The sequence below is a fragment of the Antechinus flavipes genome, chromosome 1 (assembly GCF_016432865.1).
Source record: "Antechinus flavipes isolate AdamAnt ecotype Samford, QLD, Australia chromosome 1, AdamAnt_v2, whole genome shotgun sequence".
Lineage (NCBI taxonomy): Eukaryota > Metazoa > Chordata > Mammalia > Dasyuromorphia > Dasyuridae > Antechinus > Antechinus flavipes.
In genome coordinates this window covers 595,505,846-595,529,359 of record NC_067398.1, presented here as the reverse complement: position 1 = coordinate 595,529,359, position 23,514 = coordinate 595,505,846, and positions in this window count along the sequence as shown.

Sequence of the window (23,514 nt, the reverse complement as noted above, 5' to 3'; positions counted from 1 at the left end):
TGTTGTTTATATACCCTCCTTCTAGGACTTCTGGAAATCTTTTACAACACCAGGTTGATTTATATTGTTTGTTATACCACTACTTGCATGTACAATTCATGTTTCTTATACCACATTGAACCTGCACTGACTGTGGGTAGAGTCATTACTAATAGCCTGTACATTATTGCTATGTGCTTGTGTAATACCTCCCATGCTGATGGGTTTGTGCATACCTGTTTCTAATAAGACCCTTTAACCCAGAAACCCGCTAGCAACCCCTACTTCCCTTTGGTGCTTTTCATCTCCCTTTCTGAGATGTCAGGGAGGGCATGACCATCTCCTTTTTAGTGCTTTCACCTCCCTTCCTGAGAAGTCGGGGGGGGGGGGGAGGGAAAGGGAGGAGGGAGGCTGATCACCTCCCGTTGGGGGCTCTCACCTCCCTGAAAGGTCAGGGATGGCATGACCACCTGTGTTATAAAACAAAAGAAGGTGGGAGATGTAATTGGCTGAAACTGAGCAGATGCACTGAGGTCCAAGCACTTAAGGCTAATTACCAATTGGACAATACTCTATTAGTATATGCTTGGAGAAAAGAATGGCCCCGTCCACTCTCTGTGCAAGTTTTATTTGTTGTATAGGAGATTGGGTGGAGAATTTAGGGGGTGGAATAAGAGAGCCAGAGTCACTCCTGGCGGATTCGTGTCACAATTCCTCTCACTTCATATAGCCATTCCATTCACCTCTACAAAGAATAAAAATCAAGAACTGTTGCTGATCCTGACTCCAGCTTATTCTAAAGTATCCAGGGTGCTAATGCGATCATCACATGTATATAAATGTGTGTGGTTGTGTATATGTGTTTGTGTATATAATAATACCCTCTTAGTCTCATGCATCATGGAAAAAGATGTCTTTTGAATATATCTTAGAACTAAAGATAGAAGAAAGAAATCTAGACCCTATAACTGTCATCTTAGCACAGTGACAGGCATGAAATAGGTATTTAATAAGTGTTGACTTCAAAAATAATTTTAACATAACAATATCACAAATTAACAAATTCTCTAATGAATACATATGCCTGTTAAGAAAAAAATCATTTTAATATAACTGTCAATTATTTTTTTCATTAAAGAAGAGTAAATATGCAAAGTTATGTATACAGCAGAACCCCTCTGCCACAAAAAGAATTCTACATAGTAGTCATCTCATTTGATCATAGGGACAAAAAAGAGTGATGATATGAGGAACATTTTCATATTTGGAATAATTTTTTTTTTTACTGCACTTGCAGTAAATACATAATAACTTATAGGTAACACAATGAAAAATATAAGAATCCAATTTCAATTTTAAATCCTTCTTATTTAGGAATTCCAGAACCAAACTGCATTAGCTTTTGGAAGTGATAATCACCAAAATAAGGATATGGAAAAAACTAAATAGATGATGCAAGCCATTTTCTTTCTCATGCAAGACATTTCCTTTAGATCTTGCCTATATACTCAGAATAACTTAAAGAAATAAACTGAGACCATTTATGACTTTTTTTCTGGGATATTGCAAATTTAAATAACATTTTCTCCCTAGTCTTTGCTATGAGATGCAATTTTAAAAACATTATTATTAATTTTTTTCTTGCCATTTTCATCTTAATTCTTGTTAAAGTTTCTGGCTATTCCCAGAAAGGCTAAGACAATGTACCATTATATTTGGGTTTTATATGAATTTTTAAAATACACATGTGAATAAGTGGGATCTGTTTTTTTTTTTAAATGAATACTCATAGCAAGTTTATTTTTAATATGTAAAAACTGAGTAACTAATATATGGTATTGCTTATAGCTTTTATGGTTAAATTTCAGCTTTCCTTCTATACACCATTCACTCTCGGGTCCAAGAAGAAACAGGGTATACCAATTTTCCAACTGATTAGTTTTGTTGCTATTGACATGCTTATTCCCAAAATGAATTGCTTAGTAAAATGAGATACAAGGTTCTAGTCATTTAAGACTATTAATAAAAACAGATTTGCCTGCACTTCACAAATGTACTTGAATTTACTATCATATTTCATAATAGGGATTCAAGTTCATCTGACACTAGTTTCTTAAGAAGAGAATTGAAGGCAAAAGCTTAGCTTAAGGAAACATATTACTTTTGAGAAGTGTACACAGAAACATAATTCATGAGGCTAACATATATGTGTATATGTATGTGTATATGCACACATATGCATAATAAACATACATACATATAAAACTAAGTTCCATAATGGGGAAGCATAATTAGAATATTTATAAATGGTTTACCTAACCATTATGTAGCTAACAACTTTTTTGTTATGAGAGGGGGTTTCAGAGGTTGCCTAGAAAGTGGCTATCAGGGAAAAAAAAAAGATATAAGATTCTAAGATATAGAATATATTCTATGTGACTGCAGAATTACTTGCTAATGTGGACAAATAGAAGGATATGAAGATATGTGAGACTTGAAGTGTCATCACTAGGAAAAAGAAGTTATCCCCCAAGAAAGTTATGCTAAATTTTACATATTGGGACAAAGTTATGTCATCTCACCCTCTTTACAATTCTGCATTTAGCTTTCATCTTTTACCTTTATTAGTACAGATCTATAGTTTCCTCAGCATAGGAAAATTTTGGCATAGCAACTCCCTTTACAAAAGCAGATACATACAATACTTATAATGTTGCAATACATAGAAAGGTTAGGTGCCTTGTTATATGGTCAATCAATTAGAGATTTCATTAGAACCCATATCTTCAGGACTCAATTTGTATATCATGTTACTTCTCTATACCTTTCCCATGTAATCTATGTCTCTAACCAAATCTATATCTGAGCCCAGCTGGATAACGAGAGCAATTATCACAAAGTAATAATGTTGTATGAAAAGGAATGAGAGCTGTCTCTTTTTTTTCTCCACAGGGGTTGGAGAGAAACATGGGCTCACTGGATCCTGGAGATGCACCTAGATTATACATAATCTGCATCGAGCTGGCAGACAACCAGAGTTGAACAGTGGCCAGGTGTGTGGTGATCTTTTTCTTCTCAAAACACAGCCAGGTGATAAAAGTTCAGATCTTTTATTGTTTCCAATATAGCCCGGTTAGCTTAGAGGCCTATCTCTCTGCTTGGTTCCAAGAGCTCTCTCCAAATGTCTTTAAATCCAAAGGTCTGGTCCTTCAGCCTCTGCCTCTGCTTTCTCCAGCCTCCCCAGCTCCAGTCTTCATGTCATTCCGGTGAAATCTCGACTTGTAGCATCTTCCTCTCTCCAGCCCTCTCCGACTGGCCCATTGACCTATTTATGCTCCTTCCAGAGAGAGGGATTATGGGTAGTTCTACTTAGTACCTTGTTTCAGGTTCTGCCCAAAACATCTTCTTGTAAGATTAGATCAACTCTAATTAGTTAGCAGTTAGTAAGGATTCCAACATCTCCCCCTTTCTTTTGTTTTAAAACATAGGGGGTTTCTGAGGGGGTACACATAAATCCATCAATATGGGCCAGAACTTTGTAACAGATATACATGGTATACATAAATCCATCAATATGGGAGGCATTATACATAATTTACAAAAGCACACAGCAATATAACACAGGCTAGTGGTAATGTAACAAATAACATGAATCAACATGAAAATTTAACTACTGCAAAAGTCTCATCAACAATCTTTCATCTCAAGAAATCCAATGATTCTTGCAATTGCTTAAAATACATAAGCACATAGTAATATAACACAGGCTAGTAGTAATGTAACAACATAAATCGACCTGAAAATTTACAAATGTCCATAAGTCCTAGAAATAGTCCATAAGGAATCCATTGTTCATTAGTTCATGCGCCAGGAATCTAATAATTCCTGTAAGCTCTGAAGTACTGCAAAAAGTCTCATCAACAATTTTTCATCTCAGGGAATCCAGTGATTCTTGCTGATTTTTCAGGAACTGAAAGCTGAAGATTTTAAAGTTCTTTTGACAGTCTCATTGTTAGCCATCTGATTCCTTTTCCACCTGTGGAAATATAAGCAGATCCTCTTCCCCAAGCAATTAACCTAATTCCCTTCTATTTACCAAATTTGGGATTTCTTCTCATCATCTGGTAATTACATTGGAGTTGTTTGCATTGGATATTGTCTTGTTGTCTTAAAAGGCCTGTATTCTCCCCAACTGTAATCCTGATTGCTTTTCTGTTGGTTGATGACATCAGAGTTCTGAATTTCTAAAGTCTCTCTGGGTGTAACCTCCGCTGCTATCATGCCCCACCTGTCCTTTGATTGATACTTTGGAGCTGGGCCTTGCCTCTCATTCTTCTGGGTCAATATACATTTAGAGGCCCAATGAAAGCCTCGGTTACATTTTGGACATGGGGTTTTGGGTTTTCTCTCACCCTGTCTTCTCACTCTATCTCCATATCTACAATGAGCTCTCAAATGTCCAATTTTTCCGCAGTGAAAACATCGACGAGTTTCTCTAGGATTCCTCTGCCAAGAAGGACCTTGTCTTTCCATGTTCATCATAGTCTGGGCATAATAAGCATTTGTGCCCACTGTGGCACAGCGTCTAATGATTTCTTTTAAAGGAGCATTTTTGTCTAGCCCCCATATAATTCTCTTGCAAATCTCATTGGCATTTTCCTTAGCCAAATGTCTAGTCATTATTTCTGTTGCTGCATTGTCTCCAATGGTTCTTATTACAGCTGTTTGTAAACGTCCCACAAAATCTGCAAAAGGTTCATTGGGACCTTGCTCTATTTTTGTGAAAACATTATTTCCATCTTTCTGTCCAGGGAGAGAATTCCAAGCTTTTATTGCAGCCTTAGAAATTTGCTCATACACTGTTATGGGATAATAAATCTGTTCTGAACTCTCTGCATACTGACCTTCTCCAGCTAGTTGGTCAAAAGCAACTTGTACAATAGCTCCTGTTTGCCTATTGCGTTGGGCTTGAATCCTACATAATTCATGAAACTCCGAAAGCCACAATAAATTTTGTCCCGGTTCTAGACAAGTTTTCACTATGGATTTCCAGTCATTCGGGGTTAAGATTTCATAAGACAAATTATCCAGTAAAATCTTCACATAAGATGATGTAGCCCCATAAAGAGTGCAACCCTTTTTCAAATCTTTAATTTTTCCCAAATTAAAAGGAGTGTATTTTCTCTCTTTTTGACCTGAGGAGTTGAGCTCTTCAATCACAGGATATGCATTTATAAAATCAGATATATCTTCTCCTTCATTTTTTGCTTTAATTAATGCTTTTTCTAATCTTGTCAAATTCTGCTTTACAGGAGAAGCTGACTGTAGTTCTGTCTCTCTCCCTCCCCCTTGTTCCACCCATGAAGGGTTAATTGCGGGGGAGGGTCATGAGATGTGGAATCACCTAATTCCTCCTTCTGTGAAGTATCATACTCAGAATTGTAATTAACTCCATTCTCATCTGATTTGTCCTCCTTTTCACCTAGTAAAGTTGGCACTTCCTTCTGTACTTTCCTTTTCATCATTCTATCACTTAAATAACTTCTTATAGCCAATTGTATTACATTATATGTATTAATTATTGAGTTAGGCCCATTTTTATCATAGAATTGACAAAGATCCTCTCCAACCAATTTCCATTCATTTAGATCTAATTCCTTATCAAGAGAGAAACAAGGACATATGTCCTTTACAGTTTGTAAAAGTTCAGTGATTTGCTGTAAACTTATAATTAAACCTTGGCTTTCCATAACTTTGACAATGCTCTCTAAACATTTTCCTTGAACAGAAACAGGCTGTTTTCTAAATATCTGTCCCATCTTAGATGAAATTCTACTTTAACTCTTCTAACAAAATTTCTTTGTTGCACTCACCCTAATTTCTGGGTTGAAGTTTTTTCCACTGGATCAGGATCAGAGGCTTTTCCACTTGAATCAAGATCGGAGCTTTTCCACTGAAATCCACTGAGGGGTCTGTTTGCCCCACGTTGGGCGCCAAAATGTGGTGATCTTTTTCTTCTCAAAACACAGCCAGGTGATAAAAGTTCAGATCTTTTATTGTTTCCAATATAGCCCGGTTAGCTTAGAGGCCTATCTCTCTGCTTGGTTCCAAGAGCTCTCTCCAAATGTCTTTAAATCCAAAGGTCTGGTCCTTCAGCCTCTGCCTCTGCTTTCTTCAGCCTCCCCAGCTCCAGTCTTCATGTCATTCCGGTGAAATCTCGACTTGTAGCATCTTCCTCTCTCCGGCTCTCTCCGACTGGCCCATTGGCCTATTTATGCTCCTTCCAGAGAGAGGGATTATGGGTAGTTCTACTTAGTACCTTGTTTCAGGTTCTGCCCAAAACATCTTCTTGTAAGATTAGATCAACTCTAATTAGTTAGCAGTTAGTAAGGATTCCAACACAGGTGGAAATGTATTCTCTTCCCAAATAACATAGAGAACCCCAATTCCCATTGGAGGCAGTTAGGTGATTTGAGGAGTGACCCAGTGATGAGGAAGTGGAAGCATCAACTATAAACTTTTTCTAAGAATTTGGCAGTGAGAAGGAAGATGATAGTATATTGAGGGACTAGCAAGTTCTAGGAAGGGGTCTGGATATGTATATGGATGGAGTATATTTTAGAATAGTAGAGAAATTGATGTGTTTGTAGCCCTAAGGCAAAAGACATGACTAAAAAAAGATTAAAAAGCCAGGAGAAATAGGAGACAATAGATGAACTGAGATCACAAATGAAGTGAGAAGGGATAGAATTAAGGCTTTATACTATTTTTTTGATCCTGGGACAAAGGAAGAGAAAATGTGATTATTAAAAAGTTAGAGTAGGGGAGGAGAAATGGCTCACAAACTAGGTTTAATCCTTAACTTCTTTCTCACTTACCTTCTGCAACCAATCAATTGTTAAGTCCTATTGATTCTACCTTTGGTACATCTCACATATTCATCCTCAACCCCTTCTCTTATTGGGCACTACTACTACAATGGTTCAGGTCTTCATTTCATGCATGGACTATTCTAATAGCCTTCTGGCTGGTCTCCCTGCCTCAATTCTATCTCTACCTCAGACCTTAAAGTGTATCTTTAATTCATCTGTTTTACTGTGGCATCTTCAGGATCAAATCTGTCTTTTAAAGCCCTTGTAACTTGGCCATTTCCTACCTTTTTGGTCCTTTTATCACTTATTTTCCTCCACATACATTATAATCAGGGTCTCTGGCCTTCTTGCTATTCCTCTCATGATAAGCCATCAAGATGGCATACATTTGCTTTGGTTGTCGCCTATGCTTGGAATTTTCTCCCTTTTCATCTTCAACTCCTGCCTTCTTTAGCTTCATTTAAGTCTCAGATAAAATTCCATCTTCTGGAAGAAGTATTTTCTTAATGCTAGTCCCTTCCCTCAGATATTTGAATTTATCCTGTATATATCTTGGTTATATATAGTTTTGAAAAAAAAATGTTTCCCTCATTATATCAAGAGTATTTTGAAAGAAAAGACTGTTTTTGTCTTTCTGTGTATTCCTAGTGCTTATAATAGTCCCTGATAGATGGTAAGGACAAATAAATTACTCAATTTAAATTATTTTTGCATAGACTCATTTGTCTCAGTAAAAAACAGGAAGGAGATCTGTCAAGGACAATGCAAGGAGTCAGGATCCTGAGTAAAAAGGTCTGGAACAGTCATTGTGGGGAGTACATAACAATCAATAAAAGATGAGAAGAAAAAAATGATGCAACTTTGAAGGGTTAATTCAAGGGATTTACACATAGAAAAGATATTAGAGTACATTTCATCAATACTCCTTGTTTTACAGATGTGGAAACTGAGTCAAAGAGGGGTTAAATGACTAACATATCACACAAGTACAAAGTGCCAGAAGCAGCATTTGAAATCAAGTCAGATGACTCTAGCTTTAGCAATCATTCCATTACACCATGTCCAGCCAGATTAATGCCAGGTTTATGAGAAATTTAGGAGAAAAGGAGAGGCTGACAATTTGTTCAGACTTTTAATATTTTAATACTATTTCATTCCCAGTCTTTAGGAAATCAGGCACAGAAGCAGAATTCCTAGCCTATTTCTTAACCAATTTTGTGAATGTAAATTATTGTAAGTTATTTTTCACAATCCTAAAAGCTACTACAATAAGGCAGGCGAAGCAGTGGAGTTGTAGAAATAGGAAGGCAACCAGAGTTTCCAATAGAGGGCACTAATTTCTCTCCCATTTTGAAGCGTCCTGTAAAAAGTAGGGAGAGTCAGCATCTCTGGGCTGTTTTTTGTTTGTTTTGTTTAGTTTCAATTTTTTTTTCTTCTTCTTTAGTTTGGGGTTTGCTTTTTGTTTGTTTGTTTATTTTGCTTTTGTTGTGGTCCAATTATACTGAAATTGTAAATTTTGTGTGGTAGGGAAAAGAAAAGCGTTTAAGTGAGACCTTTGTGTTGTATGACTTATTCTAGTTGATTTTTTCCCCAAATTCTCTTGTGCTTTATATTCTTTGGAAAGACTGTTGCTTCTGACTCCTGCCATAGATCTTACATATGGAGAATAATGAAAGGTTGATAATGATTCTCTAAATCACAAGGTTTGTCAACAACAGATTAGTGCTGAATACCTTCTGAACAAAATTTTTTTGTTCTTAAGTATCCCAGGATCATTAAGGGTGGACCATTTAGGTAAAAGGCATTAAATTTCCATCAGATAGTACCTTCTTCCTCTTATTCTATTGATTCTATTCTATGATTCAGAATTACAGCTATTTACACAAATACATTTCTACTTTCATTCTCTGATTTTGTATCCTCTTCCACCTTTAGCCCTATCCATTCTTAATCAAATTCTGTCCTCTCCTTTGTGCCCCCTGAGAAACCCAGCCTATCATTAATAAACTTCCCTGAATTTTAGAATTTTCCTCTGGTACTCCTTTTATATTATAATCTGGTTCTATTAATGTGAAAAGTAAGAGAGTGATGGACTTAAAGTGGAGAAACCAACTTAGAATCTGAGTTCCAGTTTCTTCTTAGCAGTCTGACCCTGGACAAATTACTTAACTCATTTGGATTTCCTAATTTATAAATGAGACTAATAATAATACCTATTTCCTAGGGTTTTTGTGAGATCAGACAAGAAAAAATAATTTTTTACAAAATTTAATGGCTATCTTAATATTATTTGTAATAATAACAATTTATTATTATTATTAATTGTTATACTTACATCATTGATCACCCTTTCCAGTATGGGATGGGTCTTCTATCATGATTTTGAAATATTTGTCCAAGAGGAAGAGTAGGCATGTATTTGCACCTTAATTTTATCTCCATGCCCTTTCTCTGTTGCTATTGCTTACCCACCTTTTCTTTCTTAAGGTTCATTCTACTCAGATATATTATTCTATCCAGATCCTAGTGGCAGTTATCTACTGGTCCCCAAGTCATTGTTCTTTCTTGAAGTGTTCAATACTTAGCTCACAATCTATCTGAACTCAAGGACTTCGGTATATATGGTGACATCTCTTGACATCATCTGACCTCCCCATATATCACGCTCAATACTTATGACAAAGCCTTACAAGAGAAAAGTCATCTTATCTACTAGAATGTGAGCTCCTTGAGAGCAAGGGCTATTTGACTTTTCTATTTGTATCTATGATGTTTAGCATATTGTTTTGGGAGCACTTAAATAGTTCATTCATTTATTCATTCTCATCATCCTGGTTCTTTTTCTATTAAATCATTCTTCAGTCTCCTTTGATAAATCTGTCTTGCTTCTTAACTATAAGTATCCTCCAAGATTTTGTTCTTTTTTCCCCTTTAAAAGACTTATTTTTAGGGTCTCATGAGCTTTCACATATTTAGCTATTGCCTCTATGCTGATGACTCCAAGATCTCTATAGATAACCCTAATCTATCTCCTGAGCTCCAGTCCTACAATAGTAACTGCTTATTGCATATCTTCATTTAGATGTTCGCATCCTAAACTAAATTTCTGCAAAATGGAACTCATTATACATTTAGCCATTTTCCTAATTTCTGTTGAGAGTATATTTTCCATTAATTCTAACAACTTCTTGTCTTGTCCTTCATAATATGTCTGAACTACAATCACAAATATAAAATTCTAACAGCTTCTTGTCTTATCCTTTATAATATGTCTAGACCATCATCACAAGTGTAAAATTGAAGTAGCATCCTTTTCAAAAAGATTTCTGACTTTTCTTCTGCAACTGCTTTCCTTAGTAAGGTGTCACAGTGTTTCCAATAGTGCACCATTATCTACTCATCAAGATTCACAATATTAGAGTAATCCATAAATCTTCATTTTTCCTCATCCCATATATCTAATCAATTGCCAAAATTTACCTATAAAAGGTAACTAGAACTAGAAAAGTTCTCTATTAGTTTTCAGATGCCTTCACTCCATTAAGAGGGTTCTCATCCCAAAGTGCCCAGATATCATCCCCATGACCTGCCTGTCTTATATCTCTTTTGAAATTTAATTTCTACAACCACCAAATTAATGTTCTTAAAGCACAAGTCATAGCTGTGCCCAAGAAGCCCCCTTGGATGATTATTGCTCCTAGGATAAAATAAAAACTCCTTTAAATTCTTCAAAGTTGGCTGTTGCCTACATTTCCAGATTAATTTCTTATTATTCTCCTTCATTCATCCTATGTTCCTGCTATTCTCCTTCTATTCTCTATAAGCGAAATTTCATCTCTTGCATCTATATTATGTACAAATTGTCCTTGGGGTCTTCTATATATCCCCATTACTCATTTGCTTCTTAGAAGTCTTATCTTCTTTATTTCTCTTCTTTTTTGGTGAGGTAATTGGGATTAAGTGACTTGCCCAGTGTCACACAACTAGTAAGGGTTAAGTGTCTGAGGTTAAATTTGAACTCAGGTCCTCCTACCTTAAGGGCTGTGCTTTATTCACTGCTCTCTTTGGCTGCACCAGTCCTATGTTCTTTCAATCATCAATTTATGTACTACCTCTTACATGAGGAATCTCCTAATGTTCCATTCTCAATCAAAGTTGACAGTTCACATCTAGCCTTTCAAATCTAGCACAAATACAGACCTCTGAGACAGTGGGCAAGTCATTAAACTCTGTTTGCTTTAGTTTCCTCAACTGTAAAATGTGGATAATAACAACACCTACCTCCAGGGTAGTTATGAAGATAAAATGAGACAATATTTGTAAAGTGCCTTGCACATAGTAGACTCTATGTAATACTTTTCTCCTTATTTTTCCCTTCACTTCAATTCAGTGCTCCCCCATAAAATACTTTTTATTCATTTTTGTATTTTTAAATAAGGCAATATGCTGCCTTATATGTGTAAATGTTATTTCCTCAAGTAAAATTAGTTCCTTAAGATCAAAGATTATTTCATTGTTGTCCAATACAATTTAATTTACAATTTAATACAATGACTTGACTTTGCAAAGTATAGGTATTTAAATGCTGATTGAATGGAGGGAAGGATGGAAGAGACTGTTGCAAAAAGGGATAATTTAACCTTCTCAAAAAGTAAGGTGCATATTTTCATATTTGGATAAATAAAGCCCACAGTGCAGGGATATCTTCTGATTCATCTGTCTTTGAACTATGGGAGTGAGCTATGGGAGTAAGCTGTAGCATGACATCTTATGATGGGAAATGATGCTGGACTCTTGTCAACTAGTACATGATTTAAAGTGTTAGGCTGAGATTTTTGTTTGTATCATCATTAAAAAATTGAAAAGTTACTATGAAATGACTGCAAAGACTATGAGAGTATATCTAAGTCAGGCTGAGTAAATCAGAGTTTTGCCCAAAGTGGAGTTGGTCTTTTTATTAGGAGGCTGGGTGAGTAAAAGAAAGGCAACAAAAGCTTAAGGCATTATGTTGGAGAATGTAGCCAAGTATGAGTAAATGAGTTGTATGTGTTACTAAGAGAAGGCAACCAAATTGGACATAACAGAAGGAAAGGAAAGCAATAACCCCCAGGTAGACTGAATTAGGATAGTTATTCAAAAATTGCAAGGGTTTGTCATTGCAGAGACTAGACCTATCTAGTTCATCTGGAGTTCTTAAAGGAATTGTGCATCAGTAACTAGATAACCTTCACTTTTTCATCATGATTTCATGAGAGGGAAAAGAGAGAGAGAGAGAGAGAGAGACAACAGAGATAGAAAGACAGAAAAAGACAGAGATGGGAGGGAGGAATATAATTGTATAGAAATTCGTGAAATTTAAAACTATTCTTCCCTGAAATGTGCATTAGCAAGCTAATTAGTTATGGTGTTTGGTGATGATTAATAAGACATTAATGTACACTAACTTCATTCTCTCTAGATAGGTAGATTAGATATAGATAAAAATAGTCTATATAACATATAAAGAATATATATTATATATATGTTAATCCATTTGTCTTAAAGTTTTTATGAAGTGGAAGTGTCTGTTGAGCTATCAGCTAAATAATAAGGATTCAAATTATATGTAGCTGATTCAATCTTGATACTTCTTTTCCAAAGTGAAAACGCATAGAATTTTGTAAACTAGATATGTAGGCTCCAGTTACCTAATGCAAAGTTAAACAGTCAATTTAATATATGAACATATAATGAATGTAATTTTCTCAGTGTAGGAAATTCCCAATATGAGAACTCCCTGCACTAATACAATTTGCAATATATGTATATGATTAATGGAGAGTTGTTTGGGACTGATATAAGTTAAATAACTCTGATATTATATAGCTAATAATTGTCAGCATCAGGATTTAAAGCCATATTTGCCTAACTCTAAGTATAATACTCTATTCATTACATGACATTGTAGTGAACAAAAAGGGAGGGTTGCCTTCATTTTGAAAGTCTTAAATATGTATTTTTGAATGAACAAATATGTGAATGTGATGAAATATTGTTGTATCATAAGAAATGATGAAGGGGATGGTTTCAGAGAAACTTGAGAAAACTTATATGAACTGATACATGATGAAGTAAGTAATACAGTAATCAGGAGAACGAGTAATATAAAAACAAAATTATTACAAAGTCAATCTTGAAAGACTTACCAACACAAGGACCACCCACAATTCTAGAAGACTAAAATGAAACAGGCTGTCACCTCCAAAGAAACGTAATGGACTCAGGGTGCATATTTAAGCACAAACATATGATGTGTGTATAATGTATGCATATATGTTTAAATCTTTTTAATTAAAACTTTTTATTTACAAAACAAATGCAAGGGTAATTTTCAACACTGACCCTTACAAAACCTTCTGTTCCAAATTTTCCCCTCCTTCCCCCCACCTCTTCCCCTAGATGGCAGGTAGTCCCATACATTAAATGTGTTAAAATTATACATGTATATCTAAATATAATTAATATGGGAATTTGTTTTGCTTGAATATACATATTTATATCAGACTTTTATAACAATTTGAATGCTTACTTTTCAGGTTAGCTGATAGCTCAATTGATACTTTCACTTCATAAAAACTTGAAGACAAAAGGATTAGCATATAGATATATATAAATATATTCTATTCCCTAGACTATAACCAAAAAAAAAAAAAAAAGTGGGTGGTAAGGGAGAAGTGAAAGAAATAATTCAGAACTAAAATAGTTAAAAGATGTGGAATAAAAATTTTATGTTATTCTTTTTTTTTTTTTAATTTTTTTTTAAAATTTTTTATTTAATAATTACATTATATTGACACTCATTTCTGTTCCGATTTTTTTTTCCCCTCCCTCCCTCCACCCCCTCCCCTAGATGGCAAGCAGTCCTTTATATGTTGGATATGTTGCAGTATATCCTAGATACAATATATGTTTGCAGAACCGAACAGTTCTCTTGTTGCGTAGGGAGAATTGGATTCAGAAGGTATAAATAATCCGGGAAGAAAAACAAAAATGCAGATAGTTCACATTCGTTTCCCAGTGTTCTTTCTTTGGGTGTAGCTGCTTTTGTCCGTCATTTATCAATTGAAACTCAGGTCTCTTTGTCAAAGAAATCCACTTCCATCAAAATATGTCCTCATACAATATCGTTGTCGAAGTGTATAATGATCTCCTGGTTCTGCTCATTTCACTTAGCATCAGTTCATGTAAGTCTCGCCAGTCCTCTCTGTATTCATCCTGCTGGTCATTTCTTACAGAACAATAATATTCCATAACATTCATATACCACAATTTACCCAGCCATTCTCCAATTGATGGGCATCCATTCATTTTCCAGTTTCTAGCCACTACAAACAGGGCTGCTACAAACATTTTGGCACATACAGGTCCCTTTCCCTTCTTTAGTATTTCTTTGGGATATAAGCCCAATAGAAACACTGCTGGATCAAAGGATATGCACATTTTGATAATTTTTTGGGCATAATTCCAGATTGCTCTCCAGAATGGTTGGATTCGTTCACAACTCCACCAACAATGCATTAGTGTCCCAGTTTTCCCGCATCCCCTCCAACATTCATCATTATTTTTTCCTGTCATCTTAGCCAATCTGACAGGTGTGTAGTGGTATCTCAGAGTTGTCTTAATTTGCATTTCTCTGATCAATAATGATTTGGAACACTCTTTCATATGAGTGGTAATAGTTTCAATCTCATCCTCTGAAAATTGTCTGTTCATATCCTTTGACCATTTATCAATTGGAGAATGGCTTGATTTCTTATAAATTTGAGTCAGTTCTCTATATATTTTGGAAATGAGGCCTTTATCAGAACCTTTAACTGTGAAAATGTTTTCCCAGTTTGTTGCTTCCCTTCTAATCTTGTTTGCATTAGTTTTATTTGTACAAAGGCTTTTTAATTTGATGTAATCGAAATTTTCTATTCTGTGATCAGTAATGGTCTCTAGTTCATCTTTGGTCACAAATTTCTTTCTCCTCCACAAGTCTGAGAGATAAACTATTCTATGTTCCTCTAATTTATTTATAATCTCGTTCTTTATGCCTAGGTCATAGACCCATTTTGATCTTATCTTGGTATATGGTGTTAAGTGTGGGTCCATGCCTAATTTCTGCCATACTAATTTCCAATTATCCCAGCAGTTTTTATCAAATAATGAATTCTTTTCCCAGAAGTTAGGGGCTTTGGGTTTGTCAAACACTAGATTGCTATAATTGACTATTCTGTCTTGTGAGCCTAGCCTTTTCCACTGATCCACTAATCTATTTCTTAGCCAATACCAAATGGTTTTGGTGACTGCTGCTTTATAATATAATTTTAGATCAGGTACAGCTAGGCCACCTTCATTTGATTTTTTTTTTTCATTAATTCCCTTGAGATTCTCGACTTTTTATTGTTCCATATGAATTTTGTTGTTATTTTTTCTAGATCAATAAAATATTTTCTTGGAAGTCTGATTGGTATAGCACTAAATAAATAGATTAGTTTAGGGAGTATTGTCATCTTTATTATGTTCGCTCGGCCGATCCAAGAGCACTTAATATTTTTCCAATTATTTAAGTCTGACTTTATTTGTGTGGAGACTTTTTTATAATTTTGCTCATATAATTCCTGACTTTCCTTTGGTAGATAGATTCCCAAATATTTTATGGTATCAACAGTTATTCTGAATGGAATTTCTCTTTGTATCTCTTGCTGTTGGGTTTTGTTGGTGATGTATAAAAATGCTGAGGATTTATGGGGATTTATTTTGTAGCCAGCTACTTTGCTAAAATTATGAATTATTTCCAATAGCTTTTTGGTAGAATCTCTGGGGTTCTCTAGGTATACCATCATATCATCTGCAAAGAGTGATAGTTTGGTTTCCTCATTGCCTACTCTAATTCCTTTTATATCTTTCTCGACTCTTATTGCCGAGGCTAGTGTTTCTAATACGATATTAAATAATAATGGTGATAGTGGGCAACCTTGCTTCACTCCAGATCTTACTGGGAAAGGTTCCAGTTTTTCCCCATTGCATATGATGCTTACTGATGGTTTTAAATATATGCTCCTGACTATTTTAAGGAAAAGTCCATTTATTCCTATGCTCTCAAGTGTTTTTATTAGGAATGGATGTTGGATTTTATCAAATGCTTTTTCTGCATCTATTGAGATGATCATGTGGTTTTTGTTTGTTTGGTTATTGATATAGTCAATTATGCTAATAGTTTTCCTAATATTGAACCAGCCCTGCATTCCTGGTATAAATCCTACTTGGTCATAGTGTATTATCCTGGTGACAATTTTCTGTAATCTTTTTGCTAATATTTTATTTAAGATTTTAGCATCAATATTCATTAGGGAGATTGGTCTATAATTTTCTTTCTCTGTTTTCAGCCTACCTGGTTTAGGTATCAGTACCATATCTGTGTCATAAAAGGAGTTTGGTAGGACTCCTTCAATCCCTATTTTTTCAAATAGTTTATATAACATTGGAGTTAATTGTTCTTTAAATGTTTGGTAGAATTCACATGTAAATCCATCTGGTCCTGGGGATTTTTTCTTAGGGAGTTGATTGATAGTTTGTTCTATTTCTTTTTCTGAGATGGGACTGTTTAGGATATTTACTTCTTCCTCTGTTAGTTTGGGCAAGCTGTATTTTTGGAGGTATTTTTCTATTTCATTTAAGTTGTCGAATTTATTGGCATAAAGTTGGGCAAAGTAACTCCTAATTATTGCTCTAATTTCCTCTTCGTTAGTGGTGAGTTCTCCCTTTTCATTTTTAAGACTAACAATTTGATTTTCCTCTTTCCTTTTTTTAATCAGATTTACTAAGGGTTTGTCTATTTTGTTGGTTTTTTCATAGAACCAACTCTTAGTTTTATTAATCAATTCAATAGTTTTTTTACTTTCAATTTTATTGATCTCACCTTTTACTTTTAGAATTTCAAGTTTAGTGTTTGACTGGGGGTTTTTAATTTGTTCCTTTTCTAGCATTTTTAATTGCAAACCCAATTCATTGACCTTCTCTTTCTCTATTTTATACAAATAGGCCTCTAGAGATATGAAATTTCCCCTTATTACCGCTTTGGCTGCATCCCATACATTTTGGTATGATGTCTCATTATTATCGTTTTCTTGGGTGAAGTTATTAATTATGTCTATGATTTGCTGTTTTACCCAATCATTCTTTAGTATGAGATTATTTAGTTTCCAATTATTTTTTGGTCTACTTCCCCCTGCTTTTTTGTTGAATGTAATTTTCATTGCATCGTGGTCTGAAAAGGATGCATTTACTATTTCTGCCTTACTACATTTGAGTTTGAGGTTTTTATGTCCTAATATATGGTCAATTTTTGTATAGGTTCCATGAACTGCTGAAAAGAAAGTGTATTCCTTTCTGTCTCCATTACATTTTCTCCAGAGATCTATCATATCTAGCTTTTCTAGTATTCTGTTTACCTCTTTGACTTCTTTCTTATTTATTTTCTGGTTTGATTTATCTAATTCTGAGAGTGCAAGGTTAAGATCTCCCACTATTATAGTTTTACTGTCTATTTCTTCTTGCAGCTCTCTTAGTTTCTCTTTTAAGAATTTAGATGCTACCCCACTTGGTGCATATATGTTTAATATAGATAGTGCTTCATTATCCATGCTACCCTTTAGCAAGATATAGTGTCCTTCCTTATCTCTTTTAATTAGGTCAATTTTTGCTTTAGCTTGATCTGAGATCAGGATGGCTACCCCTGCTTTTTTGACTTCACCTGAAGCATAGTAGATTTTGCTCCAACCTTTTACCTTTAACCTGCATGTATCTCCCCGCTTCAGGTGTGTTTCCTGTAAACAACATATTGTAGGATTCTGGCTTTTAATCCATTCTGCTAACCGCTTCCTCTTTATGGGGGAGTTTACCCCGTTCACGTTTATGGTTAGAATGACCAATTCTGTATTACTTGCCATCTTGTTAACCCCGGTTTATGCTTTCCTCCCTTCTTTCCCCTTTCCCCCCCTTCCAAGTATTAAGCTTGTGAGCACCCCTTGCTTCTCACAGCCCTCCCTTTTTAGTGTCCCTCCCCCCGCCTTAGAGTTCCTCCCCCTATCTTACCCCTTTCCCTCCCAGTTCCCGTATTCCCTTCCGCTTAGCTTATTCCTTCCCTTTCCACTTTTCCCTTCTCACTTTTCAATGAGATGGGAGAAGTTTCACCATAGATTGAATATGTCTTAAGATTTTTCACTTAAAGCCAATTCTGAAGGCAGTAAGATACCCACTATATTCATCCCCCTCCATTCTTTCTCTCAGATATAATAGGTTTCCTATGCCTCTTCATGAGATGTACTACCCCCACTTTACCCTTTTTCTGGTACAATGTCCTTTCCACATCAATTTCTAGAACAAGGTATACATGTATTCTTTATACATCTATATAGTCAAAATATAGTTCCCAAGATTAATCTTTACCTTTTTAGATTTCTCTTGAGTTCTATATTTGTAGATCAAACTTTTTGTTAAGTTCTGGTTTTTTCATCAGAAATAGATGAAATTCGCTTACTTCGTTGAATGTCCATCTTCTTCCCTGGAAAAAGATGCTCATTCTCGCTGGGTAAGTTATTTTTGGTTGCATACCAAGTTCCTTAGCCTTTCGGAATATCATATTCCAGGCCCTTCGATCTTTTAATGTGGATGCTGCCAGATCCTGGGTGATCCTTATTGTGGCTCCTTGATACTTGAATTGGGTTTTTCTAGCCGCTTGCAATATTTTTTCTTTCATCTGAGGGTTCTGGCATTTGGCCACTATATTCCTTGGTGTTTTGATTTTAGGATCCCTTTCAGTGGGTGATCGATGAATCCTTTCAATGTTTATTTTTTCCTCTGTTCCTATGACTTCTGGGCAGTTCTCTTTGATAATTTCCTGGAAGACAGTGTCCAGGCTCTTTTTTTCATCATGTTTTTCTGGGAGTCAATGATTCTCAGATTGTCTCTCCTGGATCTGTTTTCCAGGTCTGTTGTCTTCCCCAGAAGGTATTTCACATTTTTCTCCATTGTTTGATTTTTTTGGATTTGCTTGACTGATTCTTCTTGTCTCCTCGAGTCATTCAATTCCACTTGTTCAATTCTGATTTTCAGTGAAGTATTCTCTTCACTCACTTTTTTAAAATCTTTTTCTAATTGTCCAATTGAGTTCTTTTGTTCTGTGGAATTTTTTTCCATTTCGCCAATTTTGTTTTTTAGAGAGCTGTTTTCTGTTTCCAGTTCACTAATCCTATTTTTCAAGGATTTTACTTCTTTATCCACTCTCTCTTTAACTGACTTCTCCAGGCTCTTTTCCCATTTTTCTTCTAGCTCCCTTGTGAGAGCCTTTTTAATCACTTCTATGAGGTTCATCTGTGCTGAGGAACAGACGATCTCCTCCTTTGGGGAATCACCTGGGGACTGCCTGTTTTTAGTCTCCTCAGGATTTAGAGTCTGCTCTCTATCTGTGTAGAAGCTGTCAAGGGTTAAAGTCCTCTTCAGCTTCTTGCTCATTCTGTCTATTAATCAGAGACAAACTACCAAAGAAAAACAGAAAAAAACTGGAGTCTTTCTTTGGGGGGGGGCTGGGTGTGTTATCGAGCTTCCTCTACAGACTGCAGGGGGCAGCAATGAGGCACTAGCAGGACTGTGCTGCGCCTGCGCTCTGAGATCCCAGAGCGTGCTGAGTCACTGAAGGGGGGGGGGGGGGGGGGGCGGCCAGGTCCTGAGAGACTCCAGCTGTTTGCGGTTGTATTCTTCAGCCCCGGTGTTTTTAGCTTCTCTGCTGGGCTGTTGACTTGCTGCAGGTTCCAAACCTGTAGCGAAGCTCTCCCCGCAGAGACGGCTACGATCACTCCCCACCCCCTCTCAGCTCTGCTCCCGTGCTCTCACTGCCGCTGCCCTCAGCCTGCGCCCGATCTAAAACCGCCCCAGCCCTCCAGTAAAGACAGACCTTTCTTGGCGGATCTCAAGGATGGCTTCTCTTGGTAACTATTTGTGGGTTTTTTTCAGTCAAGCATTGATTCAGAGGCTTGTAATGAAGTGGATAGTGAGAGAAAGCGCAGAGCTTATGCAACTGTGAGCCTCCTCTCCGCCATCTTCTGTTATTCTTTAAAATATTAAAAACTTCAGTAGTCAAAAGTCATGCTAGCTTAGCCTCATGGGAGAAAAAGTAGAAAATTCTACTTAAATTTCTTTAGAGATTTGGGGATATTTTAGGAAATAATTCAAAGAAAATATGTAATGCTTTACTTCAATTTCAATATATATCTAATTCAATATTTCTTCTGCTTTGAGTAGTTATCCTTATAATGCTGAGGCAAACAGACTGCTCTTGGTATACATGTCGTAGAAAACACAAGATCATGGCATTAAAAAATATTTCCAAGACAAATAAATAAAAAGAGAAGGAAACTAAAATCCCTATCCAACTGTGACCTTTTCAGTATTGTAAACTGATTTATTGCAATACTAATTACTTATATCCTTTTTTAAACAACAACAAAAAATGATCAGTGATTGAATTTGTCATTTATTGGCTATTTTTTCTTTCCCATTAATTATTCATCTGTGGTGCTGTATGGCTTGCCAAACTTAGTAATATTTCCTTAGTGATGGATAAATACAACTGTGAGGTAAGATCTGAAAATACTACCATCTGAGGCAGAGGTAAAGTGTTTTACATATATTAAATTTTCATTCCTGTAGGACTTATTTGTCTACCTTAAAAATTTTAAAACCAGTAGATAGCTTTCATGAACTTGCTGTGAGGAAGACTAAATGGTTCCTTAAGAACATAAAATGCCCTGAGATCCAACTTTTTTTGTGGAGGCATAATATATACCATGAGATTAGAATAATTTTACTCATATTTTAATTCATTAATTTGCTTTTCCTTCTTTTAAAAATGTTGTTAGTTAATGGTTTTTCAACTTTGTTAGTTTGTTACTAACTCCAATTTCACTTTTGAGCCCATTATTGAAGCCAGTTTTCCCCCCCTCTAGTGAGATTCTTTTTTTTTTTTCTTTTCTTTTCTTTTCTTTTCTTTTCTTTTTTTTTTTTTTTTTTTTTTTTTTTTGTTCTGAGGCAATTGGGGTTAAGTGACTTTCCCAGGGTCACACAGCTAGAAAGTATTACGGATTTGAGGCCAGATTTGAACTCAGGTCCTCCTGACTTCAGGGTTGGTGCTCTATCCACTGTGCCACCTAGCTTCCCCTCTAGTAAGATTCTTATAAACTTTAACACTATCTCATTTTAATGGAGTGTTGTCCTTCTACTGATTCCTCTTTTTCTTGTATTTATCCTTTTATTTACCTGAAATGTTCTTCTACTTAGGGACTCATGGTCCCCTTCTATTCTTTCCTTCCTTTTAATTAATTTTAATTTAGGACATTTGTACTTTATTTTATTTTATTTTGCTGAGGCAATTGGAGTTAAGTGACTTGCCCACGGTCATACAGGCAGGAAGTGTCAGGTCCTCCTGACTTCAGGGCTGGTGCTCTATCCTCTATACCAAGTAGCTGCCCCTATAGTTATTCTTTAGAAATTATTAAGAAGTTGATTTCTTTTAGGATTTCTCAGTTTTCTATCTGCCTCGAACTTCACATATTGGCTTTTTGAGAAATCTGAGTGCTCATATTAAGCTAGCAGTTTCTCAGGCTCTGTAATTGACTAATTTAATTTAAAACATTTGTATAAAAACTTTTCACTTATCAGTATATATAACTCCTAAGTGGTGATATTAGAAAAACTAAAAATGATTTCAATTATTGGCATTAGTAATTTAACTCCCTTCCAAGTGTCATTTAGATGAACTTTTGCATTTCTGAATATAAGATCTTACTGGTCAGGGCATAGGTTTTCTTTTCAGTGTTATACCCAGCATGGGTTTAGCTCCACATAATGTTCAAGCATGATTTGAGCTTCCACTTAATGGATTTTTCTATCAATCAGCAGACAAGAAGAAATCATGAGTCAAGTAGAAAAGCATTTAATTAGACCTAGTCAGGTAAATAACAGGAAAAAACCCAATCATTTTTATCATTTTCATACTCACACAAATAGGTAGAAATCTCTCATAGCCTCATGCTGATTGAAGGAATGGAACCCTTCCCCAAAACACCTCACTTTCTGAGGTTGTCATAGCTGGTTCAACTCATTGAGTTTTAGCCCATTGCTTTTTGCTTTGAAACTGTTATTTGTTGCTTTTCCACTAAGTTGTTATTTCCCTCTGTTGGAACTGTTTGTAGATACTAATGGTGATGCATCCTCTAGGATGTGTAGGTGTTAAATGGAGTATTAATATTTGCAACACTGGCTTGAGTAAATATCCATTAGGATTTAGTCAATATATTTTCAGCTCTTTTGCTAGGAAGACCTTACCAGACAAAGGTGAGACATATAATGGAACTATTAAGATCTTCTCTTTAGACTCTCAAGACAGTTTTCCCTTGACTTCCTTCATTATTTCCAAGGGAAGTCAATATATAATACCAGTTAGATTAGGGGTACATGAAATTCCTTGAAAATCATGTGGAATTAATAGCAGCTAGCATCTCAGCAATATGAATTGCCTTGCAATTTCAATATACTTCAAGGAGATGCTTAGCAAACATGAAGGAGAGAGAGCAAGTATTGGATACTTTTACTGTGTTTTATTGCTCTATCAAAGGTCTCTATCCCCTTTACACTTGTAGCAAACTTTGGAAGTCATCTCCAGTCATCCTGATATTTATTTTTCCACTGGACCCAGACAGCTCTGGAGGAGAGAGTAAGGCTGGTGTCTTTGCACAACCCTGCCTCACTTAAATCCAATTTACTTTCAAGTCAGGATATCACCTTTCTGATGTCATGGCCATCTTTAATGAAGGACTAACAACAATAGTAAATCTTAATGTATTTCCCTTAACAGAGCTCTATGCCAGACAATGTCTTTAGAAGCTGAGAGGTAAAAAAAAAAGTAATTACATAATAAGTATAGTCATAAACCCCGTGTTTGTCAAAAATGTCAAGTATTTGAAGCAAAAATAATTACCTTTTTTCACATGTATGATAAATAAGGGTAATGATTAATGTATAATTTTTCCTTTTTTGAAACTAGGAAAATATGAGAAAAATTATTTATTACTTATCTTTAAAGTAGGAAGCAATAATTTTTTGCTAGGAAAGCCTCTCCAGTCCAGTCTGAGACACTTCAGTGTGGATGGTAAAATTTAGGGATCATCAGGGTATATCAAAAGGTCAAATGGTAATGTCTAGAAGTCTGGAAGATGCAACAACAAAGCAAATGGTAAGGCCTCAAAAGTTTTAGAATATATTGGCAGAACAGATACAGAGTTTCCTTAGAAGACCTCTCTCTCTCTCCAGAAAGATGGTAGTTGGTGTATCTCAGCTATGTTGTTTTTCCTTCTCGGTTTCTCCAATATAGTAAGAGTGACTTTGGGAAAAGGATAAACTTAAGACAAGAGGGAAAGATAATTTTTATTTTTGCCTAGTTGTTCAGATAAAAAAAAATCCCACACAAATACACATGTACATTCACATACCTCTATGTAAGACTATACTATGCTTGTTTGTACTTTATTCATCTGCAGGTGGATAACATCTTCCTTCATACATTCAAGTCTTTTCATATTGTTTA